The sequence below is a fragment of the Erpetoichthys calabaricus genome, chromosome 1, assembly GCF_900747795.2.
Source record: "Erpetoichthys calabaricus chromosome 1, fErpCal1.3, whole genome shotgun sequence".
Classification (NCBI taxonomy): Eukaryota; Metazoa; Chordata; class Cladistia; order Polypteriformes; family Polypteridae; genus Erpetoichthys; species Erpetoichthys calabaricus.
The window spans coordinates 322,508,499-322,534,718 of NC_041394.2; positions in this window are offsets into that span (position 1 = coordinate 322,508,499).

The window sequence follows — 26,220 nt, forward strand, 5'->3', positions numbered from 1 at the left end:
TTATGCTGTTCAGAATTTACTGTGTTGTTTGCCATGCCTTCATGCACATGCATTTTTTTACATTTACATTTTTTTTTTGTTCTTGTGTCCTTCATTTGTCTGTATTGGCTTCCTTCTGAGTTCCTCTCACATCCCTGAGGACATGTGTGGTAGGTGGAGTGGTGACTTTGAATTGGCCCTAGCATAATAGAGTGCCGGTGTGCGTATTTATTTGCCCTATGGAGGACTTGTGCTTCTGGTTGTGTTTACTGACTGTGCACACCATGCTGACAGGATAGTTTCCACTCGACTGCAATCTTCAATTGGAAAAAGCAGGTTTGAGAATAAATATTTTAATTTACTGCATATATGCTATATTACAACAAGATGGATTGAGAAAAATCAAACCTTAGGAACACTCATTGTATGTATCATCCTAGAAACTGCATTGGCGTAATCAAAAACATTAAAGCTAGAAAATGCTAGTTTAAGGGATGCATAATGAGCAGATGGAAGCTCGTATTTGGGGCAAACCAAAAGAATAGTCAAAGTAAATATAGAGGGTCAAATCTGGAAGTAGTAACAGAATTTAACATCAAAATCAAATCACAAAACCAATCATATTGGAAAAAATCAAAAGAAAACATCCTGTTTACCTATATAGGTTGTTTTCCTATGTGACTAATTACACTGACAAAGAATTTGATTAATGTTTTTATCCAAAATATAGCCACCAGTAGTACTGAATTCAATAAAGAACAGGTTTAGTAAATCTGGAGCTTCCTACTGCAATGGAACCTGCCAAGTACAGTCACAACACAAACAGAGCTGCTTCCAGACCTTTCTGTTTTGAAGAGACAAGGTAATAAATGCAAGAATTATAAATGAGCAGGTGCAGGAGCTGAGAAACTGAACAGCTAACCCAACACATTCTCCTCTTCTGACCATAATACTGGCAAATGTACAATCTTTAAACTGGATGAATTACAAGCTAATGCTCGTTTTCAGCAAGTACACAGAGACGCCTGTATTATGGCTTTTACAGAAACATGGCTCTTCGTGTCAATGAGTGACATCAATGCTTGGGGGCACTGGTGAGAACGAATCAAGACAGCATTGCCTTAGTTAAAGTGGCCGAGGAGTCTGCCTGTACAAAATTAAATGCTTGTGTAAAGTTATGATAGTTAGGAAAGCGCGTTGCTTTGCAAACATTGAGCTGCTCTTTGTTTCTCAAAGATTGTTTTATGTGCATCATGAATTTCTACAAATATTGGTGTACGAGGGGGGGACCCACAAATAATGAGAGTTTTTTTTCTGGAGGCTGGAGGGGCGTTAGTTCCAATATTTGCTGCTAGGTGCATGTACTAGAACACCCTCTGCAATATTTGGCCAAACGGCGTCCTTGATGTGCTCAAGCACTTGTGTGATGCAGTCCGGAGAAAACGACCCCGAAATGTGGCGATTAGGTGAGTGGTTTCTGCGTCACAACAACACTCCCACCCACACAGCATTGAGTGTGCGACAGTTTCTCACAAAAAACGAGATGACAATGGTTTCCCACTCCTCCCTTCTCCCTAGACCTTGCACCCTGTGATATTTTCTTATTTCCGAGAATGAACAGGGACCTTAAAGGAAAGCATTTTCAGGATGTAGAAAAGGTCAAGAAGCAAACTATTGAGGCACTGAAGGCTGCCACTTTGCAAGAGTTTCAGTTTTGAAGAGTGTGTTGTGTCTCAGGAAGAGTATTTTGAGGGTGATTCAATTTTGGAAATTTTTTGAGAAATATACGATTAAAAAAAAAATCTTGTTATTTTTGGGGTGGCCAACTCCAATCCTGGAGAACTACAAGTTTTAATTTTATCCATTTTCTTAATAAGTGACAAGTTTTTGCTGCTAATTAACTTTATTTAATTATTTGCTATTTAAGACTCAGATCCTTTAAATCAGGGCTGTGCAACGACAGTCCTGAAAGACCACAGTGGCTACAGGTTTCTGTTCCAAACCAATTGCTTCATGAGAAATCATTCATTGCTGATGAAGCACTTATTGCTAAAGTGACATTTTTTCGCTTCATTTTAGTTGACTCACTTGTTAAGATTTTGAACCCTTAATTGCTTACTTTAGTCTTATACAGCTGTATTCACTGTTTTAACTGTTCCTTATTAGCAATAAGATGCAAATGAGAAAGGTACCGGCAATTCTACATATTCTTCCATTTCCACCCATGTGTATTCATCATTCACTATTTGGTTTAATTAAGTAAAGTTAAATAAAGTGAAGAACTGAAAATTACTCACTCGCTGTAGGCTTCAAATCACTTGGATGATACATGTATCATTAGAAAGGAAAAAAATCTATAATTTAAGAATGAACTGACACGGTACAGTTTAAACAAGCCATGAAATGACATAAGATCTGTTACTGGTGAGGATTAGCTTCTAATTAAGTAACTGGGTTGGAACAAAAACCGGCTTGCCAGGATCAGATTGGCCACCCCGGTATATATTCATCCTAAAGCTAAACCATCAATTGCAACAGAGTCAGTTATTAATGTGGTACAAAGTCTGCAGTCACTCTTCCCAGATGTGCCACATTTTGTTCTTGGAGACTTTAATCACTGTAACCGGAAGACATCTTTAAATTTCTACCAATATGTAATCTGCCCAACAAGGAACAATAAAACTCAATCTTTTCTACGGGACGATTAAGGAAGGTTACAAATCGATGGCCTTGCCTGATCGCCGTGCTGTTTGCCTTCTCCCCATTTACAAAAGAGTCAAGAAAAGAGAAAAAGTACACAAAAAGACAGTGAAGCTCTGGAGTAAAGATTGTAGTCAAAATCTGCAAGGATGCTTTCAGAGAACAAACTGTGATATTTTTATGTACATATAAGCACTAATAGAGATGAACTTTCAGTTGTTATCAGTAGCCATACTACTTTTTGTGAAGACATGCTTATTCCAACTAAAAGCATTATGGTATATTCTAAATACAAACCCTGGGTCAACCAATCTATAATATTATTATTACATAAAAAGAAAACTGTTTTTAGACAAGGCAATACTAATTAGGCAAACGCTACACAAAGGGTATTAAAACTTGGTAGTAAAAAAAGCTAAACTTGTTTATAAAGTTTGAATAGAAATTGTCCCCACAAAATTTGATCTCTGGGTATTAAAACCTTAGCCGGCCATCATCAGTCAAACAATAACCATGTAAAGGTGTCTAGTTTTACCTGTAATTCTGATTTAGCTAATTGGATTAATGAATACTACTTTGAGCAGTTTGATTTTACTGAGAAAGTGCAAAGCTTGAAGCAGATGGTTTTGGATAATGGAGAGATATATTTTTTGCTCAAAAGGATGTAGAGAATATTTTTAGAAAAATCAAAAGAAAAAAAAAGAAAAATCCTGGACCAGTCCATTTTAGTGGAAGGCTGTTGAAATGTTGTGAAGAGCAGTACAGTTTCATTTTTTACTTTACCTTTGGCTTTTATTAGAACAGCAGGAGGATTCAAAGCTATGGAAACAGGCCAAAGTAATCCAAACAGCTAAAAACAAAAACCCTAAAACCTTAAATGACTTTTGGGTTATGTCATTTGAAGTCATTTGAAAAACCTATAAAGAGAAACCTATTAGATCCAGTCCAGTTTGCCTACCAGTCCAACAGAATTACAGAGGAAACTATTGTCACTTGTCACATCTGTTATATAGCTACTTGGAGGGCATTGAGACAAACATGAGGCTCCTGCTTGTAGGTGTCTCGTCAGCTTTAAATACCATCTGGTCACATCATCTCACAGACATGCTTATAAAAGATTGTAATTTGGACTTCAATTTGATAGGATTCATCCTGTGCTTTGCAATCTAGCACTGGTCTGCCAGGGCAGCAGCTGGGAGCACTCAGTTCCATTGGAAAGAGGAGCATCTGTTTTTGGGTGATGGTGGAGTTGTTACTGATTGTTAAGGTAAAGAGTAAACTAGCTGAAGATTTCACCAGTCATCCAGTCAAGTTAAGCCTGGGGAACTGGTAAGCAGAGGGGTAAAGTACCCAAGGGGGTAGGTAAGAAGTCAGTTCCAGTGTGGTACGGGCTTGACCTGCCAGGCAAAGACTAACTGAAGCTGCCTAGATTTTGGGCAGAAGTTCTGGAAGCAGTCCTGGGAAAGGAGATGGTGCAGGGCACAAGCTGAATGGGTGGCAGTGTATCACTGATCAATGCCATAAATCCAGGATGCAGAAAAGGCTGGAAAAGCTGAGGGTCTCAACCCAGGAGAAATGCGTGGCCAATCCTCTGGCTGTTAGTTCAGGTAAAGCTATCAACTTGCTAAGCAATGTGGTCTCAGCTTAACATGGTGTTCTGAGCTTGAATCTGTGGTTTGACAAAGCTGCCCAAGGATATTAGGCAAAAATAGGACAGATATTTTGGGTCAAGGATTACATTTTCTACCACAGAAACGAGGGCATGTATGACAAGTAAACATTATGGACAGGATTGCAAAGTATTTTTGGTGGGGGTGGGTCAGAGATGTGACAGTTTGGATCATAGGGTCATGCCAAAAGGAGGGAATAGTAAAACAGGTGGATAGAATGACCGTAGGTCCTGTCCCGATATTAGAAAAACCATTCAAGAGAGTGGAATTCTCCATAAAGGGTCCTTTGGTAAAGAGTCGAGTGGAGCAAAGATATATCTTAGTTCTAGAAGATGGTGCAACAAGGTGGATGGAGGCAATTATCTTTGTGAACATTAAAGTGGACAGTATTGCAAGGAAATTGGGTGTACCATTTACAAGGGTAGATTTCCTGAAGGACGTAATGCTGAGGAGGTTAGTTTATTGGGATGCTCAGCCCCTACCTCAAATAGCTGAAATGTAAGGGCGAATGGTGACTTGGTGTCTTGGGTTAAAGCCACACCATATTTCCCACAGACAACTGGGCTAGACGACAAATGTAAAATGTCCGCACTGCTATTCCCAAGATTTGTAAGCATACAGGTGGAGATGGTATCAGGGGTTGCCTTTCCTGGATCATATTCTTTATAAATCCTGTGCTATGAGAAGTGAAGCAAACTGACACCATTTATTGGCTAACTGAATTGCTTACAATATGCAAACTTTTGAGGACGCTAAGATCTCTTGTTCAGGCAGGGTGTTAGCTGTGTTTATATATAAACAAGAAAGAAACGCAATTCTAAATCCCTTATAGGAGACATTTTTAGTGTCTAAGGTTAACAGATCACTACAATCTAAGATTCATTTAGCAAGAGAGAACAACTATGTATGACCAAGAACTTCTCATAACTGTTCTCTCCAACAAAGTCTTTTGAGATTTTTGATGTTTTCCTTAAAATGTGCATCTATAATCAAATCGATGTAAATACTTCTCATATCTGGTCATAAAACTCCTATCTCTATTCAAACCATATTAAAATGTGTTCGATTTTAGCATCAGTTTAAATTCCCTTTCCTTTTTTTCCTGTTGTATTTTGAAATTGCCCATAAGCACTGTGACTTGCAAATCATTTGCTCTGTCTATTGCTGCTGAAGTGAGCTCCTTTAGGAAAATCTCTGTTGCCATGCTTAATATGAAGCCTGTGTAAATGTGTTCTTTGGCACAGGGTTTGTCTAGTTTCTCTCACAAAGAGTCCAGTGTTGGGACATTGTATGCTGAGAATTAGGTAATAATAATAATAATAATAATAATAATACATTTTATTTATATAGCACCTTTCCCATGCTCATATAAAATGATCATCGGGAAAATGATCCCTTTATTTGACATTGTTGTTGGCAGTATAACTACCCGATCTGTAAGCAAAGGTTTCACATGTTTTCTGTAGGCATTTTCTGTTGTTTCTCTCAGGGAGCTTTTGGATAATTAGTTGCTGCAGGTTAGGTGGTTGTCTCACAAATCTTAGGAATTGGCACATTAATAGTAAATGTTCCAGTATGGGTGGAGAACATCCTTAAACCCCTCACCTGCAACTCACTCAGCTAGATGCAAGACACTACTGACTTCCTGCTCTAGGTTCTTTACCTAAAGGAACTTTACTGGCCACAATGGATGTTGTGGCACTATACACAAACACCCCCAATGATGATGACATATTGGTATGTCAAATGAACCTACAACAGCATGATTTACCCATTGAAAAAGGATGTACAACTAAAACAATGGACACTGTGATCAACAGAGCTACTGCTATACACTTTGACAACCTCTTCACATTTAAAAACAAAGAGAACAAGAATAGTATTCCCCTTGTTCTCACCTCTAACCCACATCGTGAAGCACTTGGTAAAATTATCAAAGAATTTCAGCCCATGCTAAATATGGATGACAAGCTGAGGGAAGTATTTCCAGAACATCCCTTCCTGGCATACAGACAACCACCCATCCTGCAATGATATCTTTCTTGGAAATATCATTGCAGATTAGCATTATTTCTGAGAGGATATGCTTCTATTTGGGAAAGTCTTTTTTTGTTTAAGCCAAGTGGTCTGTTTATGTGGAATACACTTTCACATGGTGAATGTCAAGAAATGTTATTTAGAAATATAGAAGTCATGTGCCATAATGGATAATCAGCCTTCCCTACGCCTCAAAGAATGCAGGCTACCAGTAAGTGACAGGTGTGTTACACTTTGTCAGCAAAAGTGTGGAAGATACAAATAGATGAGCAGGAAAACACCTGAGGAAAAGCATAAAGGGCATCAAGATCTTCATCCCATTGCACTCCCTCACATTGGACTATTACCTTCCCAAAAAGCTTTCTAACATGTATTAAAATCAACTGCACTTTCCTAGCCCATCTGTCAATCAGAGCTGAGGAAACACCTCCAAGATTTGTTTAAAGATTTCAGGTGACACAAACAAATCTTAAGTTTGGAAAACGGCATAACAGGTTTGTCTTCTCACACTGATGGTTTTTCTCAAAGTCCGGATGAACTCAGAGACAAAGCAGAACTAACCATTACTTAATCATAAACTGAACATACAGTAGATTCATATTTCTGGTGATAAAGCTTCTTTTAGATTATATTTCTAGCTTTTAAGTATTTTTTTTTAGAAACTAATAGATAGATAGATAGATAGATAGATAGATAGATAGATAGATAGATAGATAGATAGATAGATAGATAGATAGATAGATAGATAGATAGATAGATAGATAGATAGATAGATAGATAGATAGCAAATATTTGTTCCAAGGGAGAAATTTAGGTTTTTACAGAAACTCAAGAAATATATACCAGATATACCAAACAACAACAATCTGAAATAAATACAAGAACTATAAAAAATAAGAAAGCTTTTGCTTTGGCTTTTGGTTAAAGTTAAGACAGCAGTCACATTAATAAGGCATATTGTCTTTGGTGTAAAGGCCACAGTAATGTTTCTTAACAGATTAATTGTCTGAAAGTCCTCAATGCTAGTGTGTTAGAGAGAGGGTATGCTGAATTGTTCATGTGGCCATTTTTAAATTTTAAGTTCTTATTTGCCAATAGATTTCATACTCAATAACAATACGGCACGTCTCCAGAGTCCTGGTTTCAAATCCTGACCCAGACAATGTTTACATGCAATTTCAGGTTCCCTCCTTAACTGTGTGAATTTTATCTCGCTAAAGACTCCGACATCCCTTGTATAGTACCTGCAGTTTATGAGGTAACAGCCAACCTAACGTGTGAGCTGGAAGTGTATGAATGTACCCTGAGATAAAATGGCATACCATAGGCACATTAAACCCACATTAATAAGATAAAGCAGGTTGAATATAAACTGATACTGTTCATAAGTAATACTTTAGTACTAGGGTGTTGTACTATGTTAGCCATTATGAACGTAGAAAAAAGCCAAGCAAAATGACACCTTTTATTGGCTATCTAAAAAGATTACAATTTTAATACTTTAAAAAATCTTGCTAATGTATACCAATTTTTTCCAATCTCTCCTTAAATGTTACTCACAATTCCTTTATCAATGTAAGTAAATATATGAAAATTGAGAACTGACAGGACACTTACACTAGATGGACAAAAACATGAAGTCTTTCATTATATGCTGTATTTATCATCAAGCACATGAGCACGGTGTCTTATGGGGACTGACTTAAGAATGTAGGGACAGAGAGTTAGGCAGAGGGTTGCATTATCCAAAGAGATTACCCTTGTAAAGGTAGAAACTCCTATCTTTTTCCAGCTTTACCCAGGCCTGTTGGATAATGTGAGCTTTACCCGGGCAATGCTAGATTTATCCAATTTTCAGGATTTACCCGCCCCTGTAATGGAAGAACCAGGGGAGAGGGCATTTTCAGGGCAATACCTACCCCGGAACACAAGAGGGCAACCCCCCTGGCTCACAGTGGGACCATGGGTTTGGAGCTTAGAAACTCAAGGGGGCACCTGGACAGTTATTGAGCCCTGGGTTGCAGCATTCCGGGTGCCTGAAAAGGTCTGGGAGCACCTGGAGCACTTCTGGGTGCCCTATAAAAGGGGCCATCTCACTCTATTCAAAGGCCAGAGTCAGAAGGAAGAGGACAAAGCCTGTGTAGAGGACTGAAGGGGCGACGAAGGGACAGTGTAAATAAAAAAATGTGTTGTGTGCTTAAACTGTGTCTTTCCTGTCTGTGTCGGGGTTAGGCCTCACAATATATTGTAACATGTGAGTCCCGGTCTTGCACCCCCAAAACACGAGGCTGAGTCTCAGTACTTCATCAAAACCAACTTTATTCAGCTTGAAACAGGAACAGCTTGGTTATTTATTGTAGCGGGATCTATCACTGTCCTATACACAGACAGCAATCAGGCAGGGTCATGGCCAGGTTAATGGCCAAGTAATACTGTTCCCTGCAGTTATAATGTTCCTTGCATCACCGATTAATGGCAAGTGCTCATAGCGTGACCGCAATCTTTTTGGATTTCTTTTTGCAGTGAGCTGCCACAGCGGTGGAAGCCCGCAGTTGCCCAGGCAACTGACAGGCTATCTTATATAGACGCGACGATTGCACCTTGTGACGCTCTTCGGCATGTCGTTCCTTTGGGGGAGCCCCAAAAGAGTTTAGAAACCTTATTATATATATGGTCGAGGGAAGTACTGCAGGTCCACAAGAACAAATGCTGGGGCACCAACCTGGTCAGCCCTGTTTAATCAATGAAAACAATAAAAACAATAAACAAAAACACATACTCAATGGCACTAGAAACAAACAAAAAAAATGGGTTCTCTCAATTTTGAGATTCTCTCTTGGCTTGCCTTATTTAGTCACTCGGTCAGGAGCTCCACACTGCAGTGTGCTCTTGTATCGAGTGCCGCCTCCTTCCAGTGACCACGAGATATATAGGTGGGGAACTGGAAGGGGCGAAGTCAAATGCCATCAATGGGCATCTTCTTAGCCCTGTGGAGGGAACAGATGAAGACATATATATATATATATATATATATACATACAGGCAGTCCCCGGGTTACGTACGAGATAGATTTGTACTTAAGTTGAATTTGTATGTAAGTCAGAACAGGTACATTACTTTAATAAATGTTATTGTTGACCGACTGTAACCAAGTGCTCTGCCAATGAATGATGGAGTTTCACCTCTTTCTGACCTTTTTTATTATTTCTACTTTATTTTCAATGGTGATGGTTTTTCTCTTCTTTACTGTAGCACCAGCACTTGCATCAGATTTGTGTTTCAGAGACATTCTTGAAGGGTGAAGACAAAAGGTTAAGATGAGCTCTTCTGTACAGCACTGTACATGCTATCACAGCAGATTAGGCACCAGTCGTCAACACGTCTGATGTATAGGGTGGTCCAGATCTAATTATGCAATTTTCCTTACGCTATAACTTATTCAGTTTATTACATAGAAAATCACCCAAAAAATCCCGGAATATTGAGAAGTGTGCGAACTGATGACACGAAGAATCATCTTCACGCCGAACTGGAATCTTCCCCGCATAAATCAAAGTCATCCAGATGATCTGGATCTGCAGGATTAGATCTGGACCACCCTGTACCGACAAGAGACAACTTTCTGCTATGTGCGTAACAGTACAAGCAGGCTTGCTATTGAGAATGAATGGGGGCAGCGAGGGGCGGTTCATCACCAGCCCACATCACAGTCACCTCCACTTCAGTATGCTGCCTGCAGTGTTCCGTCACATCACTGCCCCCATTCAACATGCAGCCATCTGAGGCAAACTACAATGCTACCCCCTGCCTCCCCGTTCACCCTCAATGGCCTCCGTTCAGCCATAACAGGGTCACCACTTACAGCGGAGGGCGGGCAGTGAAATCACTTGCTGCCGGGAGCCGCCCGATGGACACTACACTGCAAGAGCAGCGAAATCGACCCCCTCCAGTCTCCATCCAGCCACCACTTGCAGCGTCCCCAGGCCGAAGATGATGGAGCGGCAGTTACTGAGGCGCATGCGTCGCAGCTGCGGCCCCATTCGTATGTTGTAGGTCGGGTGTCTGTAACCTGGGGACTACCTGTATATATATATATATATATATATATATATATATATATATATATATATATATATATATATATATATATATATATATATATATATCAGTCTATGCAACGTGCAATATTTGAAATGGGGTTTTAATTTGTGATTAATTATGTTATTACCTCTTAAAATGTTAGTAGAACTAAGGCTTAATTATTATGAAAAACAGTTATTTATTTCTGCTGTCCTCTTGGCAATCTATTAACTTTTAAGAATGTTTTCTGAATATTGACTTTGGTCTAAAACAATGTGCACTGAGCAGTGAGCAGGGTTACAACTTGATAATATAAAGCAGGAATGCATAAAATGGCTACTAATATCCCTTAGGGTAGAACTGATGCATAAAGAGTTAGTAATTTTTACATTCATTATATTTGTAAATGTCATATGTTAGTAGCTGAAAGATTCATGAGCAGGGGAGGTAAAAATGACATTATGGAGATGAAATAAATAATGATCACCAAAATATCTAATGAAAGTTTATATGAATAAAATCTGTGAGTAGGAACATTGTCTTGTTAAGTTGTCTTTTCGTTCCATTCAATATGATTACTTGTATTATCTTAATGTAATGGCAGGTGGAAAAGAGTATAAAGAAAGATAATGAATGCAAAAAAAGTGACAATAATAAAAGAATGGCAAACAAAAAATGATAGCTTTGTACGTTGTGCATTTTGAGAATTTGTTTGACATCTGGGACTTGATTTAATAATGTGAATAAATCAGTCTTGAACAATGTGGAAAGCTTTATGCATTATAAATTAATTCTGTGTATAGAAAATGATAATTTAATAGTATAGTCAAATATATTATGTAACAAATAATAGTTTACTCATATTTGTATCCAATAATCACCAGTTTCAAACCATTAGCTTTAATAAATTGAAAACATGTCTTTTGGGTTTTGCTGTTTTTATTCTGAGCTCGTGAGAAGCATGTTCAATGATATTAAAATCCCACTAAAAATGTGTTCTCAGCCTTGATCATCCTATTTTTTAGTTATTTGCAATAAGTAAATTATTCAAATTAATTGTTTGATCTGTTTTGAAAGCAAAGGGTGATGTATATTCAAGATTATGAATTGCACTGTAAATTCAATTTTATTGATCATATTATGGATATTTGAATCTTGCCATGAATGTCTGAATACTTTGTTGAAATGGATATTAAAGAATCTATGACATGAATTTATCATGACATTAGAGTCACTAGGTGATAATAATGTAATTTTATTATCAACGTAACATCCAATTCTCAAACCCATTTAATTCAATTCAGAGTACAACACCCTATTGAAGACAGGGAACAGCCCTGCATAGATGTACCTGTCCACCACAGGGCTGCTCGAGCACAAACCCACACTCACTCATGTGGGGCCAGTCGACATAAACACCATCTGTGGGAATGTGGCTGGACAACAGAGAAAATGTCCAAACTCCACACAGACAACAACAGTGTATAAATATTTTACCCCGGATACTGCATCCTTAACGAAGCAACATTATCTACTTAGTTATTATTTTTCTATTCTGAAGTAAACAGCAATTTTTTATTTCTTTTAGCATTAGTAAAGCTAGTCTAAAATCATATAAAATCACTGAATTCATCCCACTTAAATGTCCATAAGTCAGGCATGGAATGCTAAGTTGCAAAATATATAACGCACACATCAGTACATTATCTAAGTTTAGCTCTGGGTGATTCCTTGAGAGATGGTCACACCTATCTAGGAAAATATGTTTAAAATTCTTTTAGCTATATAAATGTACAATGTGGCATGAGATTTATGTTGTGAAAGTGTATTAAAATATGTTTATTATTTTACCAATAACCATCAATATACAATGCATTACACCTCATTTATTACTGTCAGAAGAAAAAATATTTGTAGCTGTGAGAGATGTTTTGTATACTGAAACTGTTACATTTCACTAAGGATTGAATATACTTTGTCAAGCTTGGGTCACAAAGTTGGACAGCAGAGTATGGAAGGTTTTCCAAAAAATAGAAACTTTACTGCTGTTCAGGCAGATACAAACACAAGTCTCTTAATAGAGGTGATCCGGCCTCTCAAGGAACAGCTGTCAAACTTGATGCATCGGCCCCAGTTCCTGCTCAAAAGAACACAAAGTCTTCTTCTTCAAGGGATTACAGCAGCTCAAAAGCAGAGGGAGTCTGGAGGAAGAGAGACAGGAAAGAGTGACACAGGACGGCTGCAGCTCGGTCTTTTAAATGTTTGAAGCCCTGCGCGAGGAGCACGCAAAGAGGAGCTGAAGAGTTTGTTTTTTTCCCATTGAAAAACTGTTTAAAAGGGGGTTTCTGAAGGGCGGCCGTGTCACCTCCATCAGATGTTAAGATGATTCATTTGGACTAGACACTGATTAAATAAGGTCTTGTTTTTCTCTGGAACAAAGAACCTATTTAGAATAGAAATTGTTGTAATAAGTAAATTACTGAAATTGTCAATAAGAATGATTGTGTCTTTAAAAATGTTTTGATTTCTTATGATTTGAATATTCTTTGTTCTGAAACGGTAAACATTGATGTTGGTATGACTATAGCTCTGCTGCTCTCCACACTACGATGGATATCAATAAAGTGCATTCTGAATGAAAATGCTAAGTGGAGGGAAAAACTAACTTCTTTCACAACATAGACTTTACATTTGCTCTTTTCATAATAAATGATTACACTTACTTTATCATTAAACAATAATTATTAAGTGTCACTTTCACATCAAAGTAGCCCTAACTATTTTTTTTTATTTTAGGAAAAACTGAGTGTGGTAACCCTTGTAGTAGGAGTTGTCACCAGGCCACACTGTAGTTCATGAACCTTCCAGGTTGATGGTAAGAGGGTTGGATGACACAGACATCAAAATATATATTGTTAAAGGAAAAACAAAGTGTTCTTTATTTACAGATGCCCCCACAAAAGAAAGAAAAAAAGCTGAAAAAACAAAATTTCAAATTCCAAATCAGTAAAGTGTCACTAATTCAAATTCAGTTACCTATGACACTCACACCAAGGAAAATGGCAGACAATAAATATAAACAACAAAAGCAAAACAGTTCTCCTCCCTTTCTCCTAATAACACACTCAGATAAGGGGGGAAAGTAAAAATGAATAAATGGCAAGTACAAAAACTAAAAAAAAAAACCTTCTTCCCTTTGCCTCTTGTGGGCACTTAGGATGGAGCTCTCCCATTTACCATGACATCAACTGATGTGCAAGCTCTAAAGCAACTGGACTGCCTTGCTCGCTGTATCTCTCACAGTTGCACACTCTCCGGTAAGTACTCCAATTAGCTTTTTAAATTTTTTGCCCAGGATTTTACTAAACTTGTACAGCTTGTATTGTCTCTTCTCCTCTTTTCAACAGCGGCAGGCAGCCAACTTTGCCTGTCCGAATGTTCCCCCAGTTCCCCATATGAAGCCTGCACTGCTGTGAAGACGCATCTCCTCAGGGGTTTTGATACATCATCTCGTCGATCAGGTTAAAGGTAAATAACTATACTGTGACAAGCGATTATCACTTTCCATGGTGCACTTACAACGCTGAGGACCTGTAAGGTGTTTGCTTTTCAAGCTACTGTCTCTGACATCCTTATCCTCTCATGCAGTTGTGCATCTGCTGGGTCTTCCCCCCTCTTTCCCTATCCTGGTTAGATCTAGTTCACCATCTTCTTTTAAAAACAGTAAAATACACCTTTGCATGAGATTTTCTATTTCTTGACAATCTGTCACATGGAATTCTGCCAACAAAAACAATAGACTGACACATTTCTTGAGAAAGCTGTTTAATTGTGGCCATTTTTGAACCCAGAAGTGAACTTTATAAATGCCAGTACCTGGCAAAAAAGTGTACTGAATAACAGGTTTCAGTGATGCTAATGAAATTACAAAGGTTTCTCTAATAAGCAGTTAGCATGTAAATATGACTAATTAAGGATAAGTTAATAAAGTTTACTGCGGTGGGCTGGCGCCCTGCCCGGGATTTGTTTCTGCCTTGCGCCCTGTGTTGGCTGGGATTGGCTCCAGCAGACCCCCATGACCCTGTGTTAGGATATAGCGGGTTGGACAATGACTGACTGACTGACTAATAAAGTTTACCATTCAATAATGTAATGATATCTTGATAAAAAACGTATCAATTTCTTTCTCAGTATCCCTTTTTCACTCTGCCTATGTGCATTTTTACATTTGGTACAATATTTTTTGCATTTTAGTTATCAAACTTTTATTAAGCACTAGCTGAAATACTCAGCATTGCCCAGGAGGAAAATAAAGTGTTTTTTTTTATTGTTTGAGAAAAATATAATAAAAAAAAAAACGCAACTTTAATAATAAAAATAAATTTAACAATGAAGACTTACTAATGTGCTTGTCTTGCGTTCTTGTATGTATGTTATCATCCAGTTGATGCTCGGAACTGGCTAACTCTATTTCATTTCAAAAGCAAAAGTTGGGCGGTAGCGCTCAGACATTAAGAATGCTGGCAGTCACCTCCAGTTCGCCCTCTGGTGGTCGTTTCAACTGTTAACTGGATGATAGATAGATAGATAGATAGATAGATAGATAGATAGATAGATAGATAGATAGATAGATAGATAGATAGATAGATAGATAGATACTTTATTAATCCCAATGGGAAATTCACATTCTCCAGCAGCAGCATAATGATACAATAAATAATATTAAATTAAAGAATGATAATAATGTAGGTGAAAAACAGACAATAACTTTGTGTAATGTTAAATGTTAACGTTTACACCCCTGGGTGGAATTGAAGAGTCGCATAGTTTGGGGGAGGAACGATCTCCTCAATCTGTCAGTGGAGCAGGACATTGACAGCAGTCTGTTGCTGAAGCTGCTCTTCTGTCTGGTGATGATACTGTTTAGTGGATGCAGTGGATTCTCCATAATTGATAGGAGCCTGCTGAGCGCCCTTCGCTCTGCCACAGATGTTAAACTGTCCAGCTCAATGCCAACAATAGAGCTTGCCTTCCTCACTAGTTTGTCCAGGCGTGAGGCGTCTTTCCTCTTAATGCTGCCTCCCCAGCACACCACTACGTAGAAGAGGGCGCTCGCCACAACTGTCTGATAGAACATCTGCAGCATCTTATTGCAGATGTTGAAGGACGCCAGCCTTCTAAGGTAGTATAACCGGCTCTGTCCTTTCTTGCACAGCGCATCAGTATTGGCAGTCCAGTCTAATTTATCATCCAGCTGCACTCCCAGGTATTTATAGGTCTGCATCATCTGCACACAGTCACCTTTGATGATCACGGGGTCTATGAGGGGTCTGGGCCTCCTAAAATCCACCACCAACTCCTTGGTTTTGCTGGTGTTCAGTTGTAGGTGGTTTGAGTCGCACCATTTAACAAAGTCATTGATTAGGTCCCTATACTCATCCTCCAACCCATTCCTGATGCAGCCCACGATAGCAGTGTCATCATTGAACTTTTGCATATGGCAGGACTCCGAGTTGTATTGGAAGTCCGATGTATATAGCCTGAACAGGACCGGAGAAAGTACAGTCCCCTGTGGCGCTCCTGTGTTGCTGACCACAATGTCAGACATGCAGTTCCCAAGACACATACTGAGGTCTGTCTTTAAGATAGTCCATGATCCATGCCACTAGGTATGAATCTAATCCCATCTCTGTCAGCTTGTCCCTAAGGAGCAGAGGTTGGATTGTGTTGAAGGCGCTAGAGAAGTCTAGAAACATAATTCTTACAGCACCACTGCCTCTGTCCAAGTGAGAGAGGGATCGGTGTAGCATATAGATGATGGCATCCTCCGCTCCCATCTTCTCCTGATATGCAAACTGCAGAGGGTCAAGGACGTGTTGAACCTGTAGCCTAAGGTGGTGAAGCAGCAGCCTCTCCATGGTCTTCATCACATGTGATGTCAGAGCAACAGGCCGAAAGTCATTCAGCTCACTAGGACGTGATACCTTTGGGACTGGGGTGATACAAGATGTTTTCCATAGCCTCGGGACTCTCCCCTGTTCCAGGCTCAGGTTGAAGATGCGCAGTAGAGGACCCCCCAGCTCCGATGCACAGAACTTCAGCAGTCGTGGCGATACTCCATCTGGACCCACTGCTTTGCTGGCACGAAGTCTCCTCAGCTCTCTGCTCACTTGCGCTGTTGTAATTATGGGTGGGGATGTCTCTCCTATGCTGGTATCAGCAGAAGGATGGGTGGAGGGTGCAGTACTCCAAGGTGAGAGTGAGAGTGGGTTAGGGTGGTCAAACCTGTTAAAGAAGGTGTTCATTTGGTTTGCTCTCTTCACGTCTCTCTCGATGGTGGTACCCCGCTTCGAGCTGCAGCCAGTGATGATCTTCATCCCATCCCACACTTCCTTCATGCTGTTATTCTGCAACTTCTGCTCCAGCTTTCTCCTGTACTGCTCCTTCGCCGCCCTGAGCTGGACTCGGAGTTCCTTCTGCACACGCTTGAGCTCATGCTGATCACCGTCTTTAAAAGCCCTTTTCTTCTGGTTCAAAAGGCTCTTGATGTCACTTGTAATCCATGGCTTGTTGTTAGCATAGCAGCGTACAGTTCTTACTGGAACTACAATGTCCATACAGAAGTTGATGTAGTCAGTAGTGCAGTCAACAACTTCATCAATGTTCTCACTATGAGATCCCTGCAGGATATCCCGGTCTGTAGTTCCAAAACATTCTCTCAGAGTTTTCTCAGCCTCCGGGGTCCACTTTCTGAATGATCGTGTGGTTACAGGTAGGACTCTCACTTTTGGTTTATAGTGAGGCTGAAGCAGAACCAGGTTATGATCTGCTTTCCCAAGCGCAGGCAGCGGGGTGGCGCTGTATGCGTCTTTAACGTTTGCATACAGTAAAACAATAGTCTTATTTCCCCGGGTGTTACAGTCCACATACTGGGAGAATGCAGGTAATGTTTTGTCCAGCGTCACATGGTTAAAGTCCCCAGCGATTAGCACAAGTGCCTCAGGGTGCTGCGTTTGTAACTTAGCAACAGCAGAATGGATGATGTCGCTCGCTGACTCCACGTCCACCCGAGGAGGAATGTATACAATAACAACAATGACGTGTCCAAACTCTCTCGGCAAGTAATAGGAATGTAAACTTACGGCCAACAGTTCTATGTCCCTGCAGCAAGTGGAGAGTTTGACGTTAACATGTCCAGAGTTACACCACCGTGTATTGACATAGAGAGCGAATCCTCCTCCTTTGTGCTTCCCACAGGTACTTGCATCTCTGTCCGCTCTAACTGTGCTAAACCCGGTTAGTTCCACATTAGCGTCTGGGATGGTGTTAGTTAGCCACGTTTCGCAAAAACACAACAAACTGCATTCTTTGTAGGTTCTGACATTTTTCACCAGCGCAGCCAGTTCGTCGATCTTATTTGAGATTGATAACATGCATACAAGACCCCAAGATCTCCCCCCACCTTATCCAGAATGGGGTGGGTTAGGGTTGATTTCACCCTACAGTATTTTTAGTCGACCAATGAGAAACATGTGTAACAAGTCTCATGAAAATCGCTCTAGCCATTCAGAAGTGATGCTGAAACATACATACATACATACAAACATACATTGACTTGTATATATAGATGAGTCTTAACCATGTTCCTAGTTCTGATGCAAGTGAGCCTGCTGCTAATAAATCCAGGAAGTTGGTAACACTGGTTCAGAATGTCTCACTACTGGATATTGTAAAAGTAGAACATTACTTTCCGCATGTGGAGGGGGTCAATGGTTCACATTTATAAGACAGAAAAAGAAATTTGAGAAAGTTTTGCTGGTGGTCCACCAAAAACCACGGAAACCTCAATTACAAAATAAAACTAGTGTAAATGGAAGGACTCATTAACATTATTATTGAAGATCTAACAAGAAAATGAATCAGTCAAAAAATAATGTGACTCCCAAACTCACTTAGCTCCAGTCTATTGAAGTACTCATATACTTCATAGATAATCTGAATTTGCCTGTTCACATAGTGTACACTTGTCTTGAGATATGGGTGGAAACTGCAGTGCCCAGAGAAGTTACTCCAACACAAAGAGAATGTATGAACTTTCCACAGTGACACTGGCTGGGATTTTTAAATGCCAATACTAACCACTGGTCATCTGTATAGATTACACGTATGCTGCTCATTTGATCTTTTCTGAAACTTTTAACAGAGCCTATGACTTTTTATTAATTTAGGGTGTATTCACACTAAGCACGTTTGTTCCATACCATGCCTGAGTCCGATTGTCCCCCCTCCCTACTGTCCTGCTGGCCTGTACTCACACTGTGCTTAACATTTTGGACCCGGGCACACTTTTGTTATCACCATGTGACTTTGTGTAAAGCCAAAACAATATCCAAATATAAAGTGACAGCATGCATGTCAAAATGATTTTCTTTATTTTGTGTTTTTTTGGAGACGTATAGGGCAGGATAACACTCTATAGATCTCTTACAGATTTATTGAGCGTGCAGTGCAGCATTTTGCTGTTAATCATGCTGCATGTACAAGAAGATTTTTACAGAGACAAAGGATGTTAAGGGATGAATTTGTAGCTTTTCTTGCCAACTACAACTCACATTGATCTGAAAGGTGAGAATAAAAACTCAAATGGTATCAAATTAAATGATATTGCTTCATTGACAATATGTATGTGTTCTATGTTCAGGCGTATTTTGTAATCACACTGTTCCCAAATCCAACTGAACTGTATCCGGGCCGACCTCTTCCAAGGGGACCAGGGCATGGTACGGTTGGCTCGGCATGGAGCAATCACACTAGTCAAACAAACTAGACTTTGTGGGGTAACATGTGGAAAAACATGCTCGGCCACAGAATGCACCCTGTGTGTGAATGCACCCTAAGACATTTTTAAAATATTTATTAATGTATTATTAAATAAGAGATTCATTATTTTAATTTTATTTTACTCTTCAATAAGTATGCCTCATAGGTGCCAAAGAGGAAGGACTGTCCTCCTGGCTGGGCATGAATCCTTCCTTTATCCTGGCCAGCAAGCTATAATGGAAGGAGCAGGCAAACTGGCTAACCTGGTGCAGTTCATTCCCCCCCCCCATGACAGGTGGCAGTGTTAAGTGAGGCAGTGGGCTTCTTTTTAAACTAGACCCAGGAACTGCTTCCATCCTCCTGCCCATGTCATCCGGAACATTTCCAGCTTGTGCGAAAACCAGAGCTGTGTTTCCAGACTCCTACTCCCATGCCATCCTGTGGGTGTCTTAAACTGGTCCAGCCTTGAGGAACACTGTGCCTGTCCTTCCTCTCTGGCGCGTACAGCTTCTATGTGCCTAGAGCAATACTAGCCATTGTGCCACAGTGTATAGTGCAAGTAGTACATTGGTTTAATTTTACAGAGTGGCTTTTGTGCAGGAAGACAATGGAGTAAGGAGAATTGGGTGACCAGCACTCACAGATTTTCCTTTTTTTGCAAAGATTAAGGAGTGACTCTTTATGCAGAAAAATAATTGTCAACTCTACATAAAATGTCAAATATCAAACATTATTATTTCTTTTAATCCTTCACCTTATGCAGTCAACATTGTTACAAAGGATTGCTGTTTTAAGAGTTATATACTTTGTAACTCCAACAATATTTTATGAATATTCTACATTAAATAAAACTAGCATTTACAGGATTATCTTCTGTGATAAAGGACATTGAAGTTTATGTGTCTCATTAGAATATTTTTTAAAGAATTGCTATAATTATATAAAAAAATCATACAACTCTGAAACTTAACATTCCATTCAATGTCCACAATAAATTGTCTCTTTCATACAATCTTAAGATGTGCATTTATTTTGTTATCAGGTAACATAATAACATCTTTTGATTTCCTTTGCCGTTTCCTGTATTCTGCAATTTAAACTGATTATATTACCAATGTACCATAAATCGGAACTGCTGCCATCTCTATCTATTCAGCATTTTTCTTTATGAGTTCACATGCCTGAATTACTTCTTGGGAGTTTAAAATTATTAGAATTATTAGTTGCTCCTATTCTATACATTTTCTCTGCTCCTGTATGTGCTCTCATAACTGTGTTATTCATTTCTTCCATATCCAGAAACATATATATATATACACACACACACATACACACACATTGATGAGCCAAAACATTATGATCATCTGCCTACTATGCTGTTGCTTCTCCATGTGCTACAGAGAAATTGACTCTACAAGGCATATGAAAGTGAAAAATTTGAATGCCGGGGCAACACCTTAAACTCTTCATGTTTTTCAAAGCATTCCTGAGCAATTTGTTCGGTGTGGCAGGACATATCATTCCTCTGAAAGAGGGCACTTCCAACATGGGGAACTTTGTCTGATCGTTTAGGCAGGTGGTCAAATTAACATCCACATGAATGCCAGGTCCAATGTTTCCTAGCAGAAAATTGGCCAAAGCATCACAGTCTCATTCGCTTGACTTCTTCCCACAGTTCAACCTGGTACCATCTCTTTGCCAGGTAAATAATGCACACATATCAGGGTGCCACTATGATGCAAAAAAAAAACAAACAAAAAAACAGGATTCATTGGCCCAGGTAACCTTCTTCCATTGATCCAAGGTCCAGTTCTGATAATCACATGCCCATTTTAGGCACTCTCTATGGCGGACATGGGTTAGCATGGTTATCCTGACTAGCCTGCAGTTCCGCAGTCCCGCAGTCCCATACACAATAAGGTTTGATGCACTCTGTGTTGTTACACATTACCAAACGTATCTGTGATTTGTGTGACTGTGGCCCTTCTGTTGGTTTGTACCAGATGGGACAGCCTTCATCAACCTCTTGCATTCTTGGCTGCCCAACACCCTTACACTATACTGACTATTACTGACTGTGACCACCCCACAAGCCTTGCCACTTCAGAAATGCTCTGACCCATTTTCTAACCATAACGGTGAGGCCCTTATCAAAGTCAGTCACATCTTTGCACATGTCCATACCTATTGCACTGAACACATCAACCATGTCAGCTAATGTCAGCTTACTGTCTAATATATCCCTGAGAGTAACATGTTGTTACAAGATAGTCAGTGTCATTTGCTTTATATGGGAGTGGGTATAAGTGAGAAGGCTTAGGGAAGAGACCTCCATAGGGGAGAAGCAGTTTGGTTTTATGCCAGGGGTAGGAACAACTGATGCAGTCTTTATATTTAGACAGCTAATAGAGAGACACTGAGAAAAATAGAAAGGATTGCATATGGTTTTTTTATAATTTGGTGAGGGATTATTATAAAGTGCCACATCACAAGGTCTGGAGGTGCATGAGTGAGAAAGGAGTACCAGAGAAGTATGTGAGGATTATCCAGGATTGTGATGGTCTGGGTCGGCTTCACACTACTATTTCCCTCTGGGAGCCTCTTGAACATGCATCATTAGTAACGTAACCGAGACGAGCTAGGCAGATGAGGACACACACACATAGCAAGAGGTAGGTGAAATGGTGCCAGGGCTTTTATTCAATCATACCAACAAAACAGTGTCCCAAAACAGTGCAGTGTTGAAAATCTATAACAAAAAATCCAATAAAAATGAATGTCTCTGTGGAGATTAAAAAAGATCAATAAACAGAGAACTCACTAATAATGAGGTTAAAAACACAGGCAGGAACAATCCTTTAAAATTCTGAACCCTGGTGCCTTCCTTCTAAAACTGACGTCTCTCCATCTTACCCTGATCGGGCCCCGCAGCACGGAGAGATGTCCATCCAACAGGTACAGACAACCTTTTATTCAGGCTCATGTCTCTGCCACCAATCTCACGGCATTCCACGGGGAGCCATCGAGCCCTGCTCTGCTCACACTGCTGCCAATACCTGGTTCCTCCCAAGCGAGAGCAAGCTCTCCTTCCACCACTGCCATTTGCTGACTCCTGCTGGTGAGAGCACAACCTGAGCATAATGGCCACTCCAGCTACATGGCCGCTCAACAGGAGTCAGCCTCATCCTGAAAGTCGGCCACACGCGTCTTCTTGGGGCTCACCTTCCCGTCTACCGGCTTCAACCCGTCTTGCACCGGCTCTCGCTCACTCCTGCCTATTTCTCTCAGTTCCTGTTTTCAACCTCTGTTCCTTTCTTTCCCTCTTGTTCTTTTGTTTTCTATCTCTTTTTCTCTCTTTTCCCTCCTGCCATGCAGGCTCCTTTTTATTTAACCTGCCTAATCGAGCGCAAGTGCGATGAGCCACCTTCCCCTCAGCACCATTGAGGCACCTGACTGATCCGCCCGCCTCTGTACATGTATACAGCGTGATCAGTCTGCACCTCAATTAACTGATGGGTGAAAGTTACGCACGCTCCCTATGCCCAATTAGAGCCTGAACCTCTTTGGGGTACAATTTTTTATTTATTTAAAAACTGGCCAAAACAGTTAAGCTGTGGACCCACCATATCACAAGGATATGAACGAGGGAGTAAGGATTTGGGTTAAAAGCAGTAATAAGGTAACCAACAAGATACCAGCCAGAGTCAGTCTGCACCAGCGATCTTATTTAAGTCCCTAACTGATTGATCTGGTTATGGATGTGTTGAGTCATGGAATAAAAGACCAATCTCTTGGTGCATGCTTTTTGCTGATGACATTGTGTTGTGCACCACTAGAAAAGTGAAAGTGGAGACGAAGTTGGAAGAATTGAGAAGTGCTTTGGAAAATAGAGGGTTGAATTTAAGCAGGAAGAAGACAGAATGTATGAGGTATAATGATGATCAGGATTCAGAAGTTAGCCTGCAGGGAGAGCAGTTAAAGAGACTGGATAAATTGAAATATCTAGGATCAGTGGTAGCCCGAGATGGAAAACCTGATGCAGAGATAAGCCATAGAGTGCACTGTGGGTGGAGCAATTGGAAGTAGGTATCAAGAGTATTGTATAATTGAAGAATTAAAGCGAATGTTAAAGGTAAAGTTTTTAAGACGTTCGTAAGACAAGCCATGAAGTATGGAACTGAGACATGGGCAAAAACGGAGTGTAGGAGAAGAAGTTAGATGTGGCTGAAATGAGAATGTTAAGATGATGTGTGGAGTTACAAAAAGGGACCGAATAAGAAATGAGACAATCTGGTGTACAACAAAAGTGGGAGAGATATCTAAGAAAGTACAAGGAAATAGGTTGAAGTGATATGGACATGTGGTGAGAAGAGACAATGAATATGTGGCCATAAGAGTGGTGGGAATGGAAATGCAGTGGAAGAAAAAGTGAAGGAGGCCAAGGTGGAGGTGAATGGATAAAGTAAAAGAAGATCTGAAGGAAAAGAGTTAGAGTGGGGAGGAGGTGCAGGACCAAGCTGTATGGAGAAGGTTGGTCAAGCACATCAACTCCACATAGAAGTGACAAAAGATGAAGAGGAGAAAGATGAATTCTACATGTTAATTTTTGTTTATGTATGTGTTTTGTTGGTATTTTATTATTGCCACTGTTCCAAGGGGACATGTAAGTAAGAATTTCATTGCATTGAGTATATATTACAATAAACTGTTGAATTTATGATGTAGAAGCATGAACCTTCAAACACGTGAATATAATTATTCCTGAAATGTAAAAACACATATATTCTTGTAAGTAATGGACAACAAAGTATCTTTCAAAAACAGAAAGATAGTAATTAAGGTGATAAAGATATTAGCTTCACCACTAATAAAGGAAATAAATAATGAATATATTGAAACTTAAATCACACAGAATCTGAAATGAACCTACTCGCTGGCCTAATGTGATACAATATAAAAATACCAACACTTCAGAATATATGACCTTTTACATTTTAAAGTGCTTGTTATATAATGCATAATCCTGATTATTCCTGAATCTCATACCAGTTATTGCATTTTTTATTGTCAATTTTCACATTTTCCTAAAGCTTGGGATAACTTTTAGACAATCTCTGATTGCAGGTAATGGCCACTCAGCCTACTGTATGCGGTATACAGAGTAGAGAGATAGTTACTAGTCACACTGCAAAGCTATCAGATGGCTTTTTATTTTTTTCTTCTCTAATTTAAGAGCAAAACGTGTGCTGGAAATGTAACCTACCATTACAATAATAAATAGCATTTTAACTTTGTGTGAAACATTTACTTTAAAATGTCATAAGATGACATTTATTAAAGTTAATGCCAGGAAAAGTATACCAAATAAATGACTCATGCCAGTGAGATATTATAATTCAGACCGAGGAAAATTTTATGATCAGCTACTAAATACTTACTGAAAACAAATAAATTATATTCTTTAACAGGATATTTAGAGTTATTATTTATTCTTATTGCCTGAAGTTGTATTTAATGTTCTGTTGTATTAATTGTTTCTGGTATTGTACTGTTACCGCTAGTCTGTAGGAGTAAGAATTTCATTGTACTGCGTACACATGACTATACACTTGCACTTCTGTCAGAATAATATTTTTCTTCAAATAAACATTGTCATAAATATAAAATAAGTTTACCTAGTTATATTGTTAATTTGTAAATTAGACACTTTTTGGTCCAGGCCATCCTAAACATGTAAATCCCAGGCAGTATGAGTCATTCTCTCGAGTGACTTATTGTAGGAGCTTGCTTTGCCCGGTTCCATTCTGATTATGCCCTTGCTGCTAGTAGATTCTGTTCAGCTGGATACCCTTTCATAATATGTTAAAAGATTAGACAGATAAAATCCACAACTCATTCCAGCTATTTGTTGTGGACACCAAATCTTCTAGACCAGCTTATTCCAAGTCAGGGTCAGAGCTTGTGATGAGCGAACCTGTGGAGTTTGCTTCACTGTGAGTTCAGTGAAACTGTGAAAAAGGCTGCTGCTTCACCACCTGAAGCCACAGGTTCAACACACCCTCGACCCTCTGCAGTTTGCATATCAGGAGAAGGTGGGAGCGGAGGATGCCATCATCTATATGCTACACCGATTCCTCTCCCACTCTCCTATAGAGGCAGTGGTGCTGTAAGAATTATGTTTCTAGACTTCTCTAGCGCCTTCAACACAATCCAACCTCTGCTCCTTAGGGACAAGCTGACAGAGATGGGTGTAGATTCATACCTGGTGGCATGGATCGTGGACTATCTTAAAGACAGACCTCAGTATGTGCGTCTCGGGAACTGCACGTCTGACATTGTGGTCAGCAACACAGGAGTGCCACAGGGAACTGTACTTTCTCCGGTCCTGTTCAGCCTATATACATCGGACTTCCAATACAATTCAGAGTCCTGCCATGTGCAAAAGTTCGCTGACGACACTGCTATCGTGGGCTGCATCAGGAGTGGGCAGGAGGAGGAGTATAGGGACCTAATCAAGGACTTTGTTAAATGGTGTGACTCAAACCACCTACAACTGAACACCAGCAAAACCAAGGAGCTGGTGGTGGATTTTAGGAGGCCCAGACCCCTCATGGACCCCGTGATCACCAGAGGTGACTGTGTGTAGATGGTGCAGACCTATAAATACCTGGGAGTGCAGCTGGATAATAAATTAGACTGGACTGCCAATACTGATGCTCTGTGTAAGAAAGGACAGAGCCAATTATACTTACTTAGAAGGCTGGCATCCTTCAACATCTGCAATAAGATGCTGCAGATGTTCTATCAGACGGTTGTGGCGAGCACCCTCTTCTATGCGGTGGTGTGCTGGGGAGGCAGCATTAAGAAGAAAGACGCCTCATGCCTGGACAAACTGGTGAGGAAGGCAGGCTCTATTGTTGGCATGGAGCTGGAC